Raw genomic sequence first — 17,783 nt, 5'->3', positions numbered from 1 at the left:
TCTCATAGAGATATTTAGGGGGAACTAAGGGGAAACTGAGGTATATTTTTCTATCTTTGACTCTTTCTTTAAAGTAACTTTTAGGAGGGCAACAAAATTTTATATGACATGAAAGCAAAAAGGGAAACTAAATTATTTAGGGAGAAGAGGAAGACCAAGGGGAGATGGAAGAGGGAGGTGTAGATTTATAAGAACAAATTATGAAAAGATATTAATGTGTGAAAATGTCATAGTAAAACAGAGATTTTTGTGTGCTAACTGAAAATTTTTATTTTGTTTATTTGAGAGAGAGACAGACAGACAAGATAGAATTGGCATACTAAGGCCTTCAGTAGCCACAAATGAACTCCAGATACTTGTGCCATCTTGTGCATTTGGCTTATGTGGGTCCTGGTGACTTGAACCTGTGTCCTTTAGCTTTGCAGGCAAATGCCTTAACTGCTAAGCCATCCCTCCAGCCCCTAAATTAATTTTTTTAATCTCTTTTTAAAATGACTCTCAGAAGGGGCCATGGTTGCGTTAATCAGTCATGAGCTATACCAAGTTGGATGCAAATTTTACATTCTAAATTGAATGGGGGGTTAGAGAAATGATTCAGTGATTAAAGGCACTTGTATGCAAGGCCTGACAGCCTGGTTTCTGTTCCCCAGTACCCACCTAAAGCCAGATGCACAAAGTGGTATATGCGTCTCAAATTAGTTTGCAGCAGCAGAAGGCCCTGGTGTACCTATTCTGTCCCCCACTCCTTCCCTCTCTTCTTCTCAAATAAGTATATATTAAATTTAAATTTAATGGGGTATATAGATAGCAGAGATAAATTGTGTATATCTTGCAAATTGTTCAGACTTCCACCTGCTACCTAGATATATTCTCTTCTGCAACTGCCATTACCCCTCTAAACACATATAAGTGGTTAAAACTCTGCCAGAATAACTATATGGACAACTGTATGAAGAAAGGCCTTCCTAAAAACTGCCCCTAGATGTAGAGGGCCTGATAAGCTGAAACGTTAAAGAATTCTCATTGGTGAACCAAGAGAACATCTAGTTCAGAGTACTAGAAAGCTGTGAAGTAGTAATTTGTAGTAACAGTAAGACAGAAAGAGCTCAACAGCCATGGCAACTAGAATAAGAACAAACCAGAACAAAATAAATTAGGACCTGGGTTGAGGGATGAAAGTTGGCCTATGTTTGGTTATGAGACTAACACAGAGATTCTTAATTGACCTGGAATGACTGCCAGATGTTGCTTTGAAATGCCTGGCCACTGAAAAGTATGCTCCAAAGCAAAGCATGCAGCATAGAGATGCCATTGTAAAGCAGCTGGCTATATGAGACAGTGCATTTGTATCTACCTCAATACCTCTGAAAGGATTAAACATTGGATAAAGCCACAAGGCCATGTGGAACCACAATTCAGATGACATCAGGCAAGAGGCAGCAGCATACTTTTAAAACTAAACAAGTGGCAACTCTCCCAAGCAGGTGGAGAATGTACTAGAATCCAAGAGCCTGCAGAGAACATGACAAGACAGTACAGTCCCTCCAACTGCAGGACTGTGGGACGATCCAGGAGGGAAGGAACCAAGTGTCTCTGTACAGGGGTGTGGCATACAGCTAAAGAAGGTGGTTGGTTGGTATAAAGAGGAATAGAATGTCAGGTCTTCTCCCAAGCATCAAAAAGCTGAGTGACTCCCTGGGTATCATTCTCACAGATGGCACAAGGTTTACTATCTGAAGACACTGAACCACGTAAGATCTGTGCTTGGGACACCAGGCTCAGTTAAGAGAGAGGTTAGACACCATACTGAAACTAAGAATATGAACTAAGGGCTGGAGAGATGACTCAGCAGTTAAGGCACTTGCTTGCAAAGCCTAAAGACCCAGATTTGATTCCCCAGTATCCACATAAAACCAGGTGTACAAGGTTGTATGCATCTGGAGTTTGTTTGCAATGGCTAGAGGCCCTGGCGTACCCACTCTATCCCTTTCCCTCTATTTCCCTCTCTTTCTCTCTGTCTCTGTCTCTGTCCCTCTCTCTCTCTCTCTCTCTCTCTCTCTCTCTCTTCCTCCTTCCCTTTCCCTCTCCCATAAATAAATAAAATATTTTTAAAAGAATATGAAATAAAACAGTATGTACTGACAAATAAGATGCATCCCTCTATCCCATTCACTCGGAAATATGGAAGTCATTCTACCATACAAACATTCCAGAGTTCCCCACAGATGGCAAGCCCTGAACTAACTACCCTACGGGGAAGTCTGTTATTCATTCATGACTTCCAAGTGGGTTTTCTGTCTTTGGTGTGAGTGGATGGCCAAGATCCCAGACATCTGAAGAATATCCCTGGCACCACAAGCTGAGAGCAGACAAATGGGAGAAGAGATTTGGAAGTAGCAGGTGCAGTACAGGAACAGTGTAAAGATAGTAACAAAGTCTTGTGCTGAGGAATAATGAGAGGATGTTGCATTTGCAAAACAAGAATAAAGTGCTTCTAAGAGAACAAGGATGAGTGACTACAATATAGGAAATGGAGATAAGCAGTGACCAGAAGAGACAAAGGTCTCTGGCCTAGTGAAGTGTGACTTTGAGCAAAGAGGAGCCTGCACCATACTATAACAAGTCAGTGGCACGATGTGTAGATAGTGTTCAATAGTGAGGGAAAAGAAAAATAACAAGCATAGGAGGGAGAAGCAGGGGTTCCAGGAGTCAGGGTAGGAGTACCAGGAAGGGAAAGGGGAAACAAGTTGAACTTTTCAATAGAATGGCAACTTCTAGTCTTGAGAAGATTACAGCTAAGCAAAGATACACAGTGAGAAAATTACCCATGTGACATCTGGGGGGGGGGGGATAGATCATTCCACAGAGAAACAGGTAGCATAAAGGTACAGCAAAGTGAGCATTGTGGTGGGCATGAGCCAGGGAGAAAGACAGTGGAAGCTGTACATGGTAGGCCATTGGGAAGACTGTGGCTTTTATTCTGAGAGACTTGGAGAGCCACTCTAGTTTTTTGAGCAGAGAAATAGCATGATTAGGGCTACTTTGGCTGCTGTGTTGCAGTTTGGCCACCAGATAGAAAGATGAATGCAGTGTCACTCTGATGCTCTTATTTCTTTCTACACTGCTGTCCCTCTTAACCTGTCATAGTTCTTACACCTTAAATTTTAACATGCCGGCCCTTGAAGAGGAAACCAGAAGTAACCCTTCCCCCAGGCAGACACATAGCCTTCATGGACACCCAACCCATTTAATGAGATTTTGCATTTGTAAAACAAGAACATTGTGTATTTTTCATATTTATTTATTTTATTTACTTATTTGAGAGGGAGTGAGGGAGAGAGAGAGGCTGAGAGAGAGAGAGACTGTCGGTGGGCCAGGTCCTCCAACTGCTGCAAACCAACTCCAGATGCATGTTCCACCTAGTGCATCTATCTGGCTTACATGGATCCTGAGGAATAATACCTGGGTTCTTTGGCTTTCAGGTAAGTGCCTTAACTGCTGAGCCATCTCTCCAGCCCCAGATCAGATCAATGTGTTTTTAAAGTGAATACTCAAACATGTTAAGATCATACAGGAAAATATAAGAACCATTTTTTCTCATGGCATGTTTTCTTCTGGAGTTTTTCAATAGTACTTTTCTGTGATGTCAAAAATAAATGAAGCCTAAAAGAGTTCTGATAAAGTTGATGATATAATCATAGGTGCACAGAATTTACTTGCTGCACTTGTGAAATTAACAGATGCCAAATGTACAAGCAACATAGAATAAGCCATCAACCCTGAAACCAAAAAATACAACTTCATACACCTATAAACATGTAGATGTACCATTCAGGAAAAATGTGGGGGGGGGAGTAAGGAGATTTCTCTGTGGTTAAAGGTGCTTGCTTACAAAATCTACCATCCATGCTTCCATTCCCCAGTACCCAGATAAAAGCTAGATGCACAATGTGGCACATGAATCTGGAGTTCATTTGCAGAAGCCCTTGGCATGCCAATACTCTCTTCCTCTGCCTGAATCTCCCTCCCCTTCTCCCTCCCTCTCAAATAAGTAAATAAAAATATTTTACAAAATAATAAGAAGAAATGGGCCTGGAGAGATTGCTTAGCAGTTAAGGTGCTTGCCTACAAAGCCAAAGGACCCAGGTACAATTCCTCAGGACCCATGTAAGCCAGATGCACAAGATGGCACATGTGTCTGGAGTCATTTGCAAGCTAAAGGGCCTGATGTGGCCGTTCTCTCTTTCTTTCTCTCTGTCCCTCCCTCCCTCTTTCTCTCTCAAATAAGTAAATACAACTAAATATATAAAAAAAAGAAAGAAATGGATCCAGTTTTTTAAGTGCTACAAAATTGCCAGGTATGATGGTGCATGCCTTTAATACCAGCTCTTGGGAGGCAGAGGGAGGAGGATCACCGTGAGTTCCAGGTTAACCTAGACTAAAGTAAGACTCTCTCTCAAAAAAATCTAATGCTGCAAAATCAATATATTCTTCAAAGAGGAACATGGAACATGGAAAAGTACAATGAGGGAACTCTGAGAAGACCCCTCTGCTTTTGGAGGTGTTGCCATTCCATATGGAGGTATGCCACAGGGAAGGCTTAGAATGCCCAGCCTTCTGCTGAGGAGGCTTTCTTACATCAAAAGATTGTTTCTCCAGGCAAGAAGAGTCAGCAAGGGTTACCATCTTCCTTGCCTCTGATATATCCAGACATGGGCAAGGAATGAAGGGGGCCTCTGTTAGCAATAATTATTACATTTGAGCAAAGAAAATTTCTTGTAGATATGGCCATACCAAAACTCAGAGAGCCCCAGATTTAGTGAAGTAGTCATTCCTGTGGGATTAAAGAAAGAATGGCAGTCACCCAAAGCCCTAGCTTCCTCCCTGCTGCCCTGAGCAGCTGGACAGCTAGACACAGCACACACACCCTGCAATGAAGTCATCTTATAGGTAGTAACATAAGATAACACCCATCTAAGTACTACTTGAGACAGGTGAATGAATAGCTTACATTCAGTATAGAATTTACAGGTCACACTGACAGGTTATAGAAGCAAAAATAAAAAGTGTCTGCACACACACAAAAAAAAGTAGCAGAGCCTACTGATGACTTTCAAATAGTCTTAACAGCCATGCATACTGAGCACAGTCTGCCTACAACCAGACAGCATTTGGTGTTTAGGAGCATTAGCTCTATCCATCCTCACTGTGTTGTTAACATACCACCTTCTATTTCTAACAAGCCTAAGGTTAAGGGCTTCATGTTTTCCCACATCTGCTCAGCTCTTTATTTTTTATTTATTTTTTTAAATTATTTATTTGAGAGCGACAGACACAGAGAGAAAGACAGATAGAGGGAGAGAGAGAGAATGGGTGCGCCAGGGCTTCCAGCCTCTGCAAACAAACTCCAGACACGTGCGCCCCCTTGTGCATCTGGCTAACGCGGGACCTGGGGAACCGAGCCTCGAACCGGGGTCCTCAGGCTTCACAGGCAAGCGCTTAACTGCTAAGCCATCTCTCCAGCCCAACTGCTCAACTCTTAGGAGTGGTCAGGATTCGGACAGAGGCAGCCAGCCTACTGTCATCTATTCTGTCCCTGTGCCCCAGAAGCCAACATTTTAAGCAACTGCTTTGTATTCTCAAGTAAATTAAAGAGAAATATCCTGGCTATGCATCTGTTCTTGCAAACTATGACAGGGAAGAAAACCAAGAAGAAGAAAGAGGGTCAGAAATCAGAAATCCAACATGGAGGAATAGTTGATGAAATCCCAGGATAGGAACCATACAGCAACCTAAAGAGCATAAGGAAATGGAAAAGTCTCAAAAAAAAATTCCATTAATGAGTAGAATAATTGGGGAAAGTATTGCTGATCATTAGATGTGTCAATTAAGAACATTTGGCAGCCAGGTGTGGTGGCATATGCCTTTAATCCCAACAGTCTGGAGGCTGAGGTAGAAGGATCACCATGGGTTCAAGGCCACTCTTGCTCTACATAGTGAATTCCAGGTCAGCCTGGGCTAGAGTGAGGCCATACCTCCACAAAAACAAAAAGAGCATTTGGCAAAAATTAACAGCAGGGGCTGAAGACATGGTTTAGTGATTAAGGCACTTGCCTGTGAAGCCTAAGGATCCATATTCAACTCCCCAGATCCCACATAAGCCAGACACAAGGTGACACATGTGCAAGGTCACGTATGTGCACAAGGTGTTACATGCATCTGGAGTTTGATTACAATAGCTGGAGATCCTAGTATACTGATTCTCTCCCTCTTTCTCTTTCTCTCTCTCTCTCTCTCTCCCTCTCTCATTAAAAAAAGCTAGTCTGTTGGGCTTGCCTCAAGAAAATATTAACAGCAGATATACTAAAAATCAAGCAGATTTTTTAAATGTTTACATGTAATTCTCAACTATAGATTTAAAAAAACCTTGTGTGGTGAATTAAAAGGAGAGGAAGCAGACTCTGTAACATGATGATAAGCCAAATTCACATGAAATACATACTATATAGTGTATGTGTATGTATGTGTGTGTGTGTATACATACACATACATACATACATATATACACACACACACATATATATATTATCCAACATAATGATACATGTAATATAAGCACTATTAGAAAATTTGGGAGGTTTTATTATTAGTTATGTACACAGTGTGTATACGGCTAGGTTGGTACCATCCTCTCTGCCCTCCCCACTCCACAGGGACCCTTCTTAATGGGGAATGTGGGTTGTGCATTGTGGGATTAGCCATCAGTTATGGGTAAGAGGCAATGTGCATATTGTCCCAACATGTGGCTCTAACAATCTTTCTGACCCCTCTTCCATAAATTTCCCTGAGCCATGTTGGGTTCGTTTTATATCTACTTCACTGATAAGGTCTGGGGATCCTCTGTGTCTCTGGATATCTGATTTGATAGGAGTTGAATGTCTCTGGTTCTCCTTCACCCTTGTGCTGGTACCAGGTTCACCAAGAAAGCAGCACTCTTTCTCATTTCCCCAGTTACTCTATGGTGTCAGCAAGGGCCCTGGTGAGGTACCATGGGCTGATTCTCTACTCAGGATCTGCATCTGAAAAAGAGAAACAAACACTCCAATGGAAAGTGAAGTCAGCACCAGATAAATGGGATAACCATTATTATTTTAGAGAGAATTTAACAGGTGTAGGCCCTCTTGTAGTCCACAAAATCCCAATGGTTGAGTGATTGTTTAAGTTCCTGAGCTACTAATGTTTTGTTCAGGAAGTCTTTTCCCATTCATATGTCATGAAAAGTTCCTCCTATTTTTACTTCCAGTAGTAGCAGAGTTTCCAGTCTTACATTGAAGTCTTTGATCCATTTGGACTTGAATTTTGTGCAAGGCGAGATGTGTAGATCAAGTTTAATTTTTCTGCATATGGTTATCCAGTTTAACACCATTTGTTGAAGATGGTGTCTTTTTTCCAGCCTATAATGTTAGGCCCTTTGTCAAATATCAAGTAGCTGTAGTACTTGACCTAAAGTCCAGGTCCTCAATTCTGTTCCATTGGTCTACAAGCCAGTACCATGTTGTTTTTATTGTTGTGGCTTTGTAATATAGCTTTAGATCAGGTATGGTGATGCCTCCAGAGGTGTTTCTTTTGCTAAGGATAAGCTTAGATATCCAAGGCCTTTTGCCATTCCATATGAATTTTGAGATCATTTTTTCTGTCTCTGTGAAGAAAAATGAAGAAAAATGGAATTTTTATTGGCATTGCATTAAATATGTATATTGCCTTTGGTAACATTGCCATTTTCACAGTATCAATTTTTCCTATCCAGGAACATGGGTGGTCTGTCCATTTTTTCAAGTCCTCCTCAATTTCTTTCTTGAGTGTCTTTATGTTTTCATTGTATAGGCCTTTCACATCCTTAGTTAATGTTATCCCAAGATATTTTTTTTGTTGCTATTGAAAATAGGACAATATCACTTATTTCTTTCTATCTTTTGCATATAGAAAGGCTACTGATTTTTGTGCATTGATTTTTGTGGTGGTTTGATTCAGATGTCCCCCATAAACTTAGGTGTTCTGAATGCTAGGTTCCCAGCTGATGAAGATTTGGGAATTAATGCCTTCTGGAGGCAGTGTATTGTTGGAGGTGGGCTTATGGGTGTTATAGCCAGTTTCCCCTTGCCAGTTTTGGCACACACTCCTGTTGCTTTTGTCCACCTAATGTTGGCCAGGGGGTGATGTCCACCCCCTACTCATGCTTGCGTTTTCCCTGCCATCATGGAGCTTCCCCCTTAAGCCTATAAGACAAAATAAACCTCTTTTCACCTATAAGACAAAATAAACCTCTTTTCCCACAAGCTGCTCTTGGCTGGGCAATTTCTGCCAGCAATGTGAACCTGACGGCAACAATTTGGAATCCTGCTACTTTGCTGAAGAAGCTAATCACCTTTAAGAGTTGTGAGATAGAGGTTCTTGGATCTCTTATGTATAGAATCATGTCATCTGCAAATAGGGCTAACTTAACTTCTTCCTTTCAAATTTGTATCCCTTTTATTTCTTTCTCCTGTATTATTGCTTGAGCTAGGACTTCCAGTACTATGTTGAAGAGCAGAGGTGAGAGTGGCCACCCCTGTCTTGTTCCTGATCTCCAAAGGGAATTCCTTCAGTCCTCCCCATTAAGTATCATTTGAGTTTTAGGTGCTTTATATATAGCCTTTATTATGTTGAGATACAAACCATCCTTGCCTGTTCTCTCCAATGTTTTGATCATGAAGCGATGTTGTATTTTGTCAAAGGACTTTTCTACATCTATCGAAATGATCATATCGTTTTTGTGTTTAATCTTATTTATGTAGTATATTACATTGACAGATTTCCGTATGTTGAACCACCCATGCACACCTGGGATGAAGCCTACTTGATCAAGGTGGATAATGCTTTTTTTTTTAATTAGTTTTCTATTCTGCAAATACAGGCAGTTTGGTACCATAATTAGGCTCGTCCGTGACCTGCCCCCTCCCCATTGGCCCCCACTTGTTGAGGTATATGGGTCGTACATTGTAGAGTTAGCCCACAGTTATTGGCGATAAATGTCTCTGTATATCATGACCCAACATGTGGCTCTGACATTCTTTGCACCCTTTCTTCCGCAAAATTTCCCTGAGCCATGTTGGGTTCATTTTTGATCTGCTTCAGTGATGAGGTGTTGGGGGCCTCTGGGGCTCTGGCTCTCTGATTTGGTAGGCGTTGATTTTTCTCTGTGTTGGTCTCCTTCCCCTTTGTGCTGGTATCTGGTTCATCAGGAAAACAGCACCCTTGCTTGTTTTGCCAATTTGAGGTATGATGGGGTGGCTCTCTAAAAATATGGAACATTTCACAAATTTGCGTGTCATCCTTGCGCAGGGGCCATGCTAATCTTCTCTGTATCATTCCAATTTTAGTATATGTGCTGCTGAAGCAAGCACAGATAATGCTTTTGATATGTTGTTGAATTCGGTGTGTATCCAGAATTCGTCCATTTCCTCCATAGTATCCAGTTTTGTGGAGTAGAGGTTTTTCAAATAAGTCTTTTTGATTCTCCAGATTTCACTTATGTCTGTTGTGATCTCTCCTTTTTCATTTCTAATTTTGTTAATTTGAAAGGTCTTTTTTTTTCCTTGATCAAATTGGCCAGAAGTTTATCAATCTTGTTTATTTTTTCAAAGAACCAGCTCTTTGTTTCATCAATTTTCTTGTTTTCTTAGTTTCCAATTCATTAATTTCTGCTCTGATCTTAATTATTTCTGTCCATCTGGAGCTTTTTGGGTTGGATTCTTCCTGTTTTTCCACTGCCTTTAGGCGGATGGCTATGTTACTGATTTGGGATCTTTCTATCTTTGTTATGAAGGCATTTAGTGCTATGAATTTTCCCATGAGGACTGCCTTCATTGTGTCCCATAAGTTGTGGTATGTTGTGTTCTCATTGTCATTCATTTCTAGAAAGTTTGCAATTTCATTTTTTATTTCGTCCACTACCCATTTATTGTTTAAAAGTGTGTTGTTCAGTTTCCAGGAGCTGATGTGACTCCTGGTGCATCTTTTGTTGTTAATTTCTAGCAATACAGCATTGTGATCTGATATCATGCAGGAGAGTATGTCGATCTTCCTAAATACATGGAGGCAGACCTTATGATCCAGCATATGATCTATTTTAGAGAAGGTTCCATGGACTGTTGAGAAGAATATGCAGTCTCCGGATTTGGGGTAGAATGTTCTTGAGATGTTTGTTAGGTCTAATTGATCTATGGTATTGTTGGGCTCTCTTACTTCCCTGTTAATTTTCTGTTTGGATCCATCTATTGCTGATAGTGGAGTGTTGAAGTCCCCAACTATGATGGTGTTAGTGCTTATTTCTGTTTTGTTGTCAAGTAGGTTTTGTTTTATGAATTGTGCTGCCCTTGTGTTTGGTACATAAAGATTTATGATTGTGATATCCTCTTGTTGGATTGTTCCTTTGATGAGTAAGAAGTGGCCTTTGTCTTTTTTGATTACTTTTGGTTTGAAGTCTATTTTATCTGATATTAGTATAGATACACCTGCTTGTTTCTTATTTCCACTTGCTTGAAATATCATTTTCTACCCTTTCACCCTGAAGAGTTGTCTGTCTTTAGTGGTGAGGTAGGTTTCTTGAAGACAGCAGATTGAGGGGTCTAATTTTCTGATCCACCCTGGTAGTATGTCTCTTGATGGGTGAATTAAGGACATTAATATTTAGGATAATAACTGTGAGGTTTGATTTAATTCCTGCCATATTGTGGTGGTTTATATGGTTTGGTGATTTCTTGGACTTTGTTTTTTTGTGCCTTCTCTGAGTTTGGTTATTGTGATCTGCTTCTTGTAGGCACTTGAGGTTTGATTCTTCTGTGTGAAGAATTTCCTATAGTACTCTTTGCAAGTTTAGCTTTGTGTTCATATAGTTATAAAACTGAGTTTTATCATGGAAAGTTTTTCTTTTACCATCTCTTGTGAGGGATACTTTTGCTGGGTTGAGTAGCTTGGGTTGGAACCCATAGGTTCTTAGATGTTGCAGTGTTCCATTCCAGGCCCTTCTCACTTTTCAGCTTTTGCCATTGAGAAGTCTGAAATGATTCTGATGAGGTTGCCTTTATATGTTATGTGTTGTTTCTCCCTAGCTGCTTTGAGGACTTTCTCTTTGTCATCGATGTTTAGAGTCTTAATGATAATATGTCTTAGTGAATTTCTCCTTTGGGCCAGTCTGTTTGGAGTTCTGTTAACATCTTATAACTTGATGGGACTTTCTTTTGAGAGAGTGGGAAACTTTTCTTCAATAATTTTGTTGAATAAGTTCTCCATGCCTTTGGTCTGAATTTCTTCCCCTTCTGGTATTCCCATGATCCAAATGTTGGGACATTTAAGGGTATCCCACAGTGCCCTCATGTTCTGTTCACAAAGAGGTTTGAACTTACTGAAACTTTTGGACTCATGAGCTGTTTCTTCTGTTTGGTCTTCCAGTTCTGAGTTTCTATCCTCTACTTGGCTGACTCTATTCTTGAGAGCTTCTGTAGAGTTTGGGGCTTGTTCAATTTGGTTTGTATTTCCTACTGCTTTTTTTTATTAATTAGTTTTGTATTCAGCAAATACAGTCAGTTTGGTATCATTATTAGGCTCATTCGTGACTTATCCCCTCCCCTTGACCCCTCCTTGTTGAGGTATATGGGTCATGCATTGTGGAGTTAGCCCACAGTTATGGGTAAGATAAATGTCTCTGCATATCATGACCCAACATGTGGCTCTGACATTCTTTCCGCCCCCTCTTCCGCAAAATTTCCCTGAGCCATGTTGAGTTCATTTTTGGTCTGCTTCAGTGATAAGATGTTGTGGGCTTCTGGGGCTCTGGCTCTCTCATTTGGTATGAGTTGATTTTTCTCTGTTGATCTCCTTCACCCTTGTGCTGGTATCCAGTTCATCAGGAAAACAACACCCTTGCTTGTTTCGCCAATTTTTCTTAGTTTCAGCCGGGGCCCTTTTGAGGTATGATGGGGTGGCTCTCTCCTTAGGGTCTACATCTGTCTGAAAAAGAGAAGCAGATTTTCCAGCAGAGAGTAAGCTAACACCAGGAGAAATGAGATAACCCTTATTTTTTTTATATAAAGAATTTAAAAGGTGTAGGCCCTCTTGTAGCCCATGATTGATGGTAGCTTGATAATGGAGAGTGGGCTTATGTTTATATATGGTTCTGACTTGTTTCCCAGCTCCAGCTATGGGTCCCATACCACTGAGGGGATCAGTTAGCTAAATCAAGAGCAGTTGGTTCCCCACCATGGCTGTGTGCCACTATTGCACTTCTGTGGGCATCACAACAGGTTATTTGCTGCTAAGTAGGTTGGACCATGAGTTGCTTGGACAGATACTGGTCATTTTCCCCCAGTCACCCATGTAGCACCCTCTGGCACTAGACACACTGACTGTCTGGGGACTGACTGTCTTCCAACTTCCAGCCATGCCATGCCATTCCATTTTACATGTCAACCACATAAGGTGTCTTCAGCAGTAGGGTCTTACCACTAACCTTTGGTGGGTCCTTAAGTACTCTGACAGAAATCTGTCTGTCTTTTAGGAAACCTTGTAGGTCTCTCTGATCAAAAGCTCATTGTGGATGATAGCCACTTGCTGGTACTGGGAGTTACAGGTCAGTGCAAAGAAGGAAAAAGATAACTAATATACAAGAGTTGGAGAGAAGAGACAGAGAGGGAGGGAGGGAGGGAGGGAAGATGTAAAAGATTAAGGTTAGTCTTCGTCATACCCTCCCCAGTGTCTTGTGTTTCAGGTGAAGGGCCTGTTGAAGGTTCTGCCATTTGGTCTGCCTTTTAGGAAGTAGAATTTTATGGTACCATTGCCATTTGGATCTAGATTTGTGTTTCTCACCCCTCCATCGCCCTCCCCTCCCTCCCACCCACCCTATTGTCTAGTCCATGAGATGCTTGCTGGGTATGTAAGGCATCTTGGGTAGATTCAGTTTAGGTGCTGTAGATGAGTGAGACTATATGATGATTTTGTTTCTGTGTTGGGGTAAGTTCACTAAGAATGATCTGTTCCAGGTTCAACCATTTATCCTCAAAGTTCATTGTGTCATTTTTTTCTTACTGCTGTATAGAATTCCATTGTGTAGATATACCACATCTTAGTTATCCATTCTTCTAGTGATGGACATCTGGGTTGATTCCAGCTCTTAGCTATTACAAATTGAGCCACTACAAACATGGTTGAGCAAATCTCTGTGGCCTATAGTTTGAAGGTGTTAGGGTAGATGCCAAGTAAGGGAATAACTGGGTCTGTTGGTATCTCTATAGTCAACTTTTTCAGGAGTTTCCATAGTGCTTTCCAAAGTGGTTGTACCATCCTGCGTTCCCACCAACAGTGGATGAGTGTTCCTGCTTCTCCACATCCTCACCAGCATTTATTTTCATTTGATTTTTTGATGTTTGTATCCTTATTGGGGTAATGTGGAATCTATAGTTGTTTTAATTTGCATTTCTCTGATGATTAAGGATGATGAACAGTTTCTTAAGTGTGTGTTTGCTATTTGTATTTCTTCCTCTGTGAACTGCCTGTTCAGCCCTTTGCCCCATTTTGTGAGTGGGGTGTTTGACTTCTTACTGTTAGGATTTTTGAGTTCTTTGTAGATTCTGGAGATTGGGCCTCTATCAGTTGGATAACCTGCAAATATTTTCTCCCATTCTGTGAGTAATCTATTGGCTTTGCTTCTTGTATGCTTGTCTGTAAAGAAACTCTTCAGCTTCATGTGATCTCATTGCTTGAGTGACTGTTTAAGATCGTGAGCTACTGGGGTTTTGTTCAGTAAGTCTTTTTCCATTCCTATATCATGGAAAGTACTTCCTAAATTTTCTCCAGTAGTATTCGAGGTTCTGGTCCTATATTGAGGTCTTTGATCCATTTGGACTTGAGTGTAGTGCATGGCGAAATGTGTGGATCAAGTGTCAGTTTCCTGCATATGGTTATCTAGTTTGTCCAGCACCATTTGTGGAAGATGCTGTCTTTTTTCCAGCCTATATTGTTTGGGCCTTTCTCAAATATCAAGTAGTTATAGTTGTTTGACCCAAAGTCCTGGTCCTCAAGTCTGTTCCATTGGTCTTTATTCCTGTTTTTATGCCAGTACCATGCTGTTTTTATTAGTATGTCTTTGTAATATAGCTTTAGATCAGGTATGGCGATGCCTCCAGAGGTATTTCTTTTGCTGAGGATATGTTTGGATATGCGAGGCCTTCTGCCTTTCCATATGAAATTTGAGATCATTTTTTTTTATCTCTGTGAAGAACACTGTAGGGATTTTAATTGGAATTGCATTAAATCTGAATATTGCCTTTGGTAGGATTGTCATCTTCACAATGTTAATTCTGCCTATCCAGGAGCATGGGAGGTCTTTCCATTTTCTCAAGACCTCCTCAATTTCTTTTTTGAGTGTTTTTATGTTTTCGTTGTTACAGATCTTACACTTCCTTGGTTAACATTATTCCAAGGTATTTTTGTTGTTGTTGTTGCTATTGGAAATGGGACTATGTCCCTTATTTCTTTCTCTGTATCTTTGTCATTTGCATATAGAAAGGCTACTGATTTTCGTGCACTGATTTTGTATCCTGCTGCTTTGCTATAGGAGTTAATCACCTTCAGGAGTTTTTGGATGGAGTCTCTCAGGTCTCTTACATACACAGTCATGTCATTGGCAAATAGAGCTAACTTAACTTCTTCCTTTCCAAATTGTATCCCTTTTATTTCCTTCTCCTATCTTATTGCTTGAGCTAGGACTTCCAGTACTATATTGAAAAGCAGAGGTGAGAGTAGACAACCCTGTCTTGTTCCTGATCTTAATGGGAATTCCTCCAGTCTCTCTCCATTAAGTATTATTTGGGCCTTAGGAGCTTTGTTTATTGCTTTTATTATGTTAAGATATGAACCAACCATGCCAATCCTCTCCAATGTTTTGATCATGAAGTGATGTTGTATCTTGTCAAAGGTCTTCTCTGAGTCTATTGAAATGATCATGTAGTTTTTATGTTTAACCTTGTTTATGTGATGTATTACATTGACAGATTTCTGTATGTTGAACCACCCCTGTGTTCCTGGGATGAATCCCACTTGGTCAAGGTGGATAATGCTTTTGATGTGTTCTTGGATTCAGTTTGTGAGGATTTTGTTCAGGATCTTTACATCTAAGTTCATCAGGGAAATAGGCCGGTAGTTTTCTTTTCTTGTGGCATCTCTGCCTGGTTTTGGAATTAGGTTGATACTAGCTTCATAAAAGGAGTTGGGTAACTTTCCCTGTTCTACAATTGTGTGGCACAGTTTGAGGAAGATTGGTTTAAGTTCTTCCATGAAAGTTTGATAGAATTCAGCTGAGAAGCCATCTGGTCCTGGACTCTTCTTTTTGGGGAGGTTTTTTTTATTACTTTTTCAATCTCCATGAGTGTGATGGGTTCATTGAGGAGATTAATCTGCTCTGAGTTTAGCTTTGATAGATGGTATGCATCCAGGAATTTATCCATCTTCTCCACATTATCCAGTTTTGTGGAGTAGAGGTGTTTGAAATAAGTCCTGATGATTCTCCCAATTTCACTTATGTCTGTTGTGATCTCCTTTTTCATTTTCAGTTTTATTAATTTGAAGCTTCTCTTTTTTTTTTTTTTGCTTGACCAAATTGGCCAGGGGGTTGTCCATCTTGTTTATTTTTTCAAAGAACCAGCTCTTTGTTTTGTCAATTGTCTTAATTGTTTCCTTGGTTTCCAATTCATTAATTTCTGCCCTGATTTTAATTATTTCTTTCCTTCTGGAGCTCTTTGGGTTGGATAGTTCTTGCTTTTCAAGTGCCTTTAGGTGGATGGTTAGGTTATTGATTTGGGATCTCTCTGTCTTTTTTATGAAGGCATTGAGTGCTATGAATTTTCCCCTGAGGACTGCCTTCATTGTGTTGCATAAGTTTTGGTACGATGTGTTCTCATCGTCATTCAATTCTAGAAATTTGGCAATTTCATTTTTTATTTCATCCACTATCCATATATTGGTTAAAAGTGTGGGCTGGAGAGATGGCTTAGCGGTTAAATGCTTGCCTGTGAAGCCTAAGGACCCCGGTTTGAGGTTCGATTCTCCAGGACCCACGTTAGCCAGATGCACAAGGGGCGCACGTGTCTGGAGTTCGTCTGCAGTGGCTGGAGGCCCTGGCGTGCCCATTCTCTCTCTCTCTCTCTATCTGCCTCTTTCTCTGTTGCTCTCAAATAAATAAAAATGAACAAAAAAAATTTTTTTTAAAAGTGTGCTGTTCAGTTTCCAGGTGTCATTGGGATTCTTGGTGGGTCTTTTGTTGTTGATTTCTAGCAATATAGCATTATGATCTGATATCATGCAGGGAATTATGTCAGTCTTCCTAATTATGTGGAGGCAGTCTTTATGACCCAGTATATGGCCTATTTTAGAGAATGTTCCATGGGCTGCTGAGAAGAATGTGTGGTCTGTGGATTTGGGATGGAAAGTTCTGTAGATGTCTGTTAGATCTAAGTGATCTACGGTTTTGTTGAGCTCTCTTACTTCCCTGTTGAGCTTCTGTTTGGATGATCTGTCTATTACTGATAATGGTGTATTGAAGTCCCCAACTATGATGGTGTTGGTGCTTATTTCTGTTCTATTGTCAAGTAGGTTTTGTTTTATGAACTGTGGTGCCCCTGTGTTTGGTGCATACAGACTTATGATTGTAATATCCTCTTGACAAGTAGGAAGTGGCCTTTTTTTGTCTTTTTTGATTATTTTTGGCCTGAAATCTATTTTATCCAATATTAATATAGCTACGCCTGCTTGTTTCTTATTCCCATTTGCTTGGAATATTGTTTTCCACCCTTTCACCCAGAGGAGGTGTCTGTCTTTAGTGGTGAGGTGGGTTTCTTGGAGGCAACAGATTGAGGGTCTAATTTTTGATCCATCCTATTAGCTTGTATCTCTTGATGGGTGAATTAAGGCCATTAATATTTAGGGTAATAACTGTTAGATTTGATTTGATCCCTGCCATATTGTGATGGTAAATGTGGGTTGGTGTTTCCATGGACTTTGAAGTTTTTTGTGCCTGAGTTTGGTTATTGTGATCTGCTTCTTGTAGGCATTTGAGTTTGGTTATTTGTTTCTTCTCTCTGGAGAATTTCCTGAAATACTCTCTGTAGGCTTGGTTTTGTGTTCATATAATTGTAAAGCTGAGTTTTGTCATGGAAAGTTTTTCTTTCACCATCTATTATAAGGGATACTTTTGCCAGGTAGAGTAGTTTGGTTTGGAACCCATAGGTTCTTAGACTTTGCAGTGTTTCGTTCCAGGCCCTTCTAGCTTTCAGGGTTTCCATTGAGAAGTCTGAAGTAATTCTGATGAGGTTACCTTTGAAAATGGTGTGCTGTTTTTCCCTAGCTGCTTTTAGGATTTTCTCTTTGGTGTCAATGTTTAGAGTCTTAATGATGATATGTCTTGGAGAGTTTCTCCTTTGGTCCAGTCTGTTTGGAGTTCTGTTGACTTCTTGTATCTTGATGGGCCTTTCTTTTAAGAGACTGGGGAAGTTTTCTTCAATTATTTTGTTAAATAAGTTCTCCATGTCTTTAGTCTGAATTTCTTCTTCTTCTGGTATTCCAATGATCCTGATATTAGGACATTTAAGTGTATCCCACAATTCCCTCATGTTCTGCTCACAGGAACTTTTGCACCTCCTGAAATTTTTGAACTCTCAAACTGTTTCTTCCATCTTGTCTTCCAGATCAGAGTT

At 40.4% G+C, this 17,783-nt stretch overlaps 1 protein-coding gene and 1 non-coding gene across 4 annotated transcripts in view; one reads left to right on the top strand and one right to left on the bottom strand.

Annotated features, from left to right (window-relative positions):
• Myo1d (myosin ID) overlaps nt 1-17,783 on the top strand; it is a 394,397-nt gene that overhangs the window by 201,192 nt on the left and 175,422 nt on the right. The gene's annotated exons all lie outside the window — the stretch shown is intronic.
• LOC123463689 lies at nt 9,337-9,443 on the bottom strand. The gene has a single exon (XR_006639080.1). It is a non-coding gene; the product is annotated as a U6 spliceosomal RNA (small nuclear RNA).

The sequence above is a fragment of the Jaculus jaculus genome, chromosome 9, assembly GCF_020740685.1.
Source record: "Jaculus jaculus isolate mJacJac1 chromosome 9, mJacJac1.mat.Y.cur, whole genome shotgun sequence".
Lineage (NCBI taxonomy): Eukaryota > Metazoa > Chordata > Mammalia > Rodentia > Dipodidae > Jaculus > Jaculus jaculus.
Note: the sequence above shows the minus strand (reverse complement) of the source record. Positions and strands in the feature narration are given on the sequence as shown.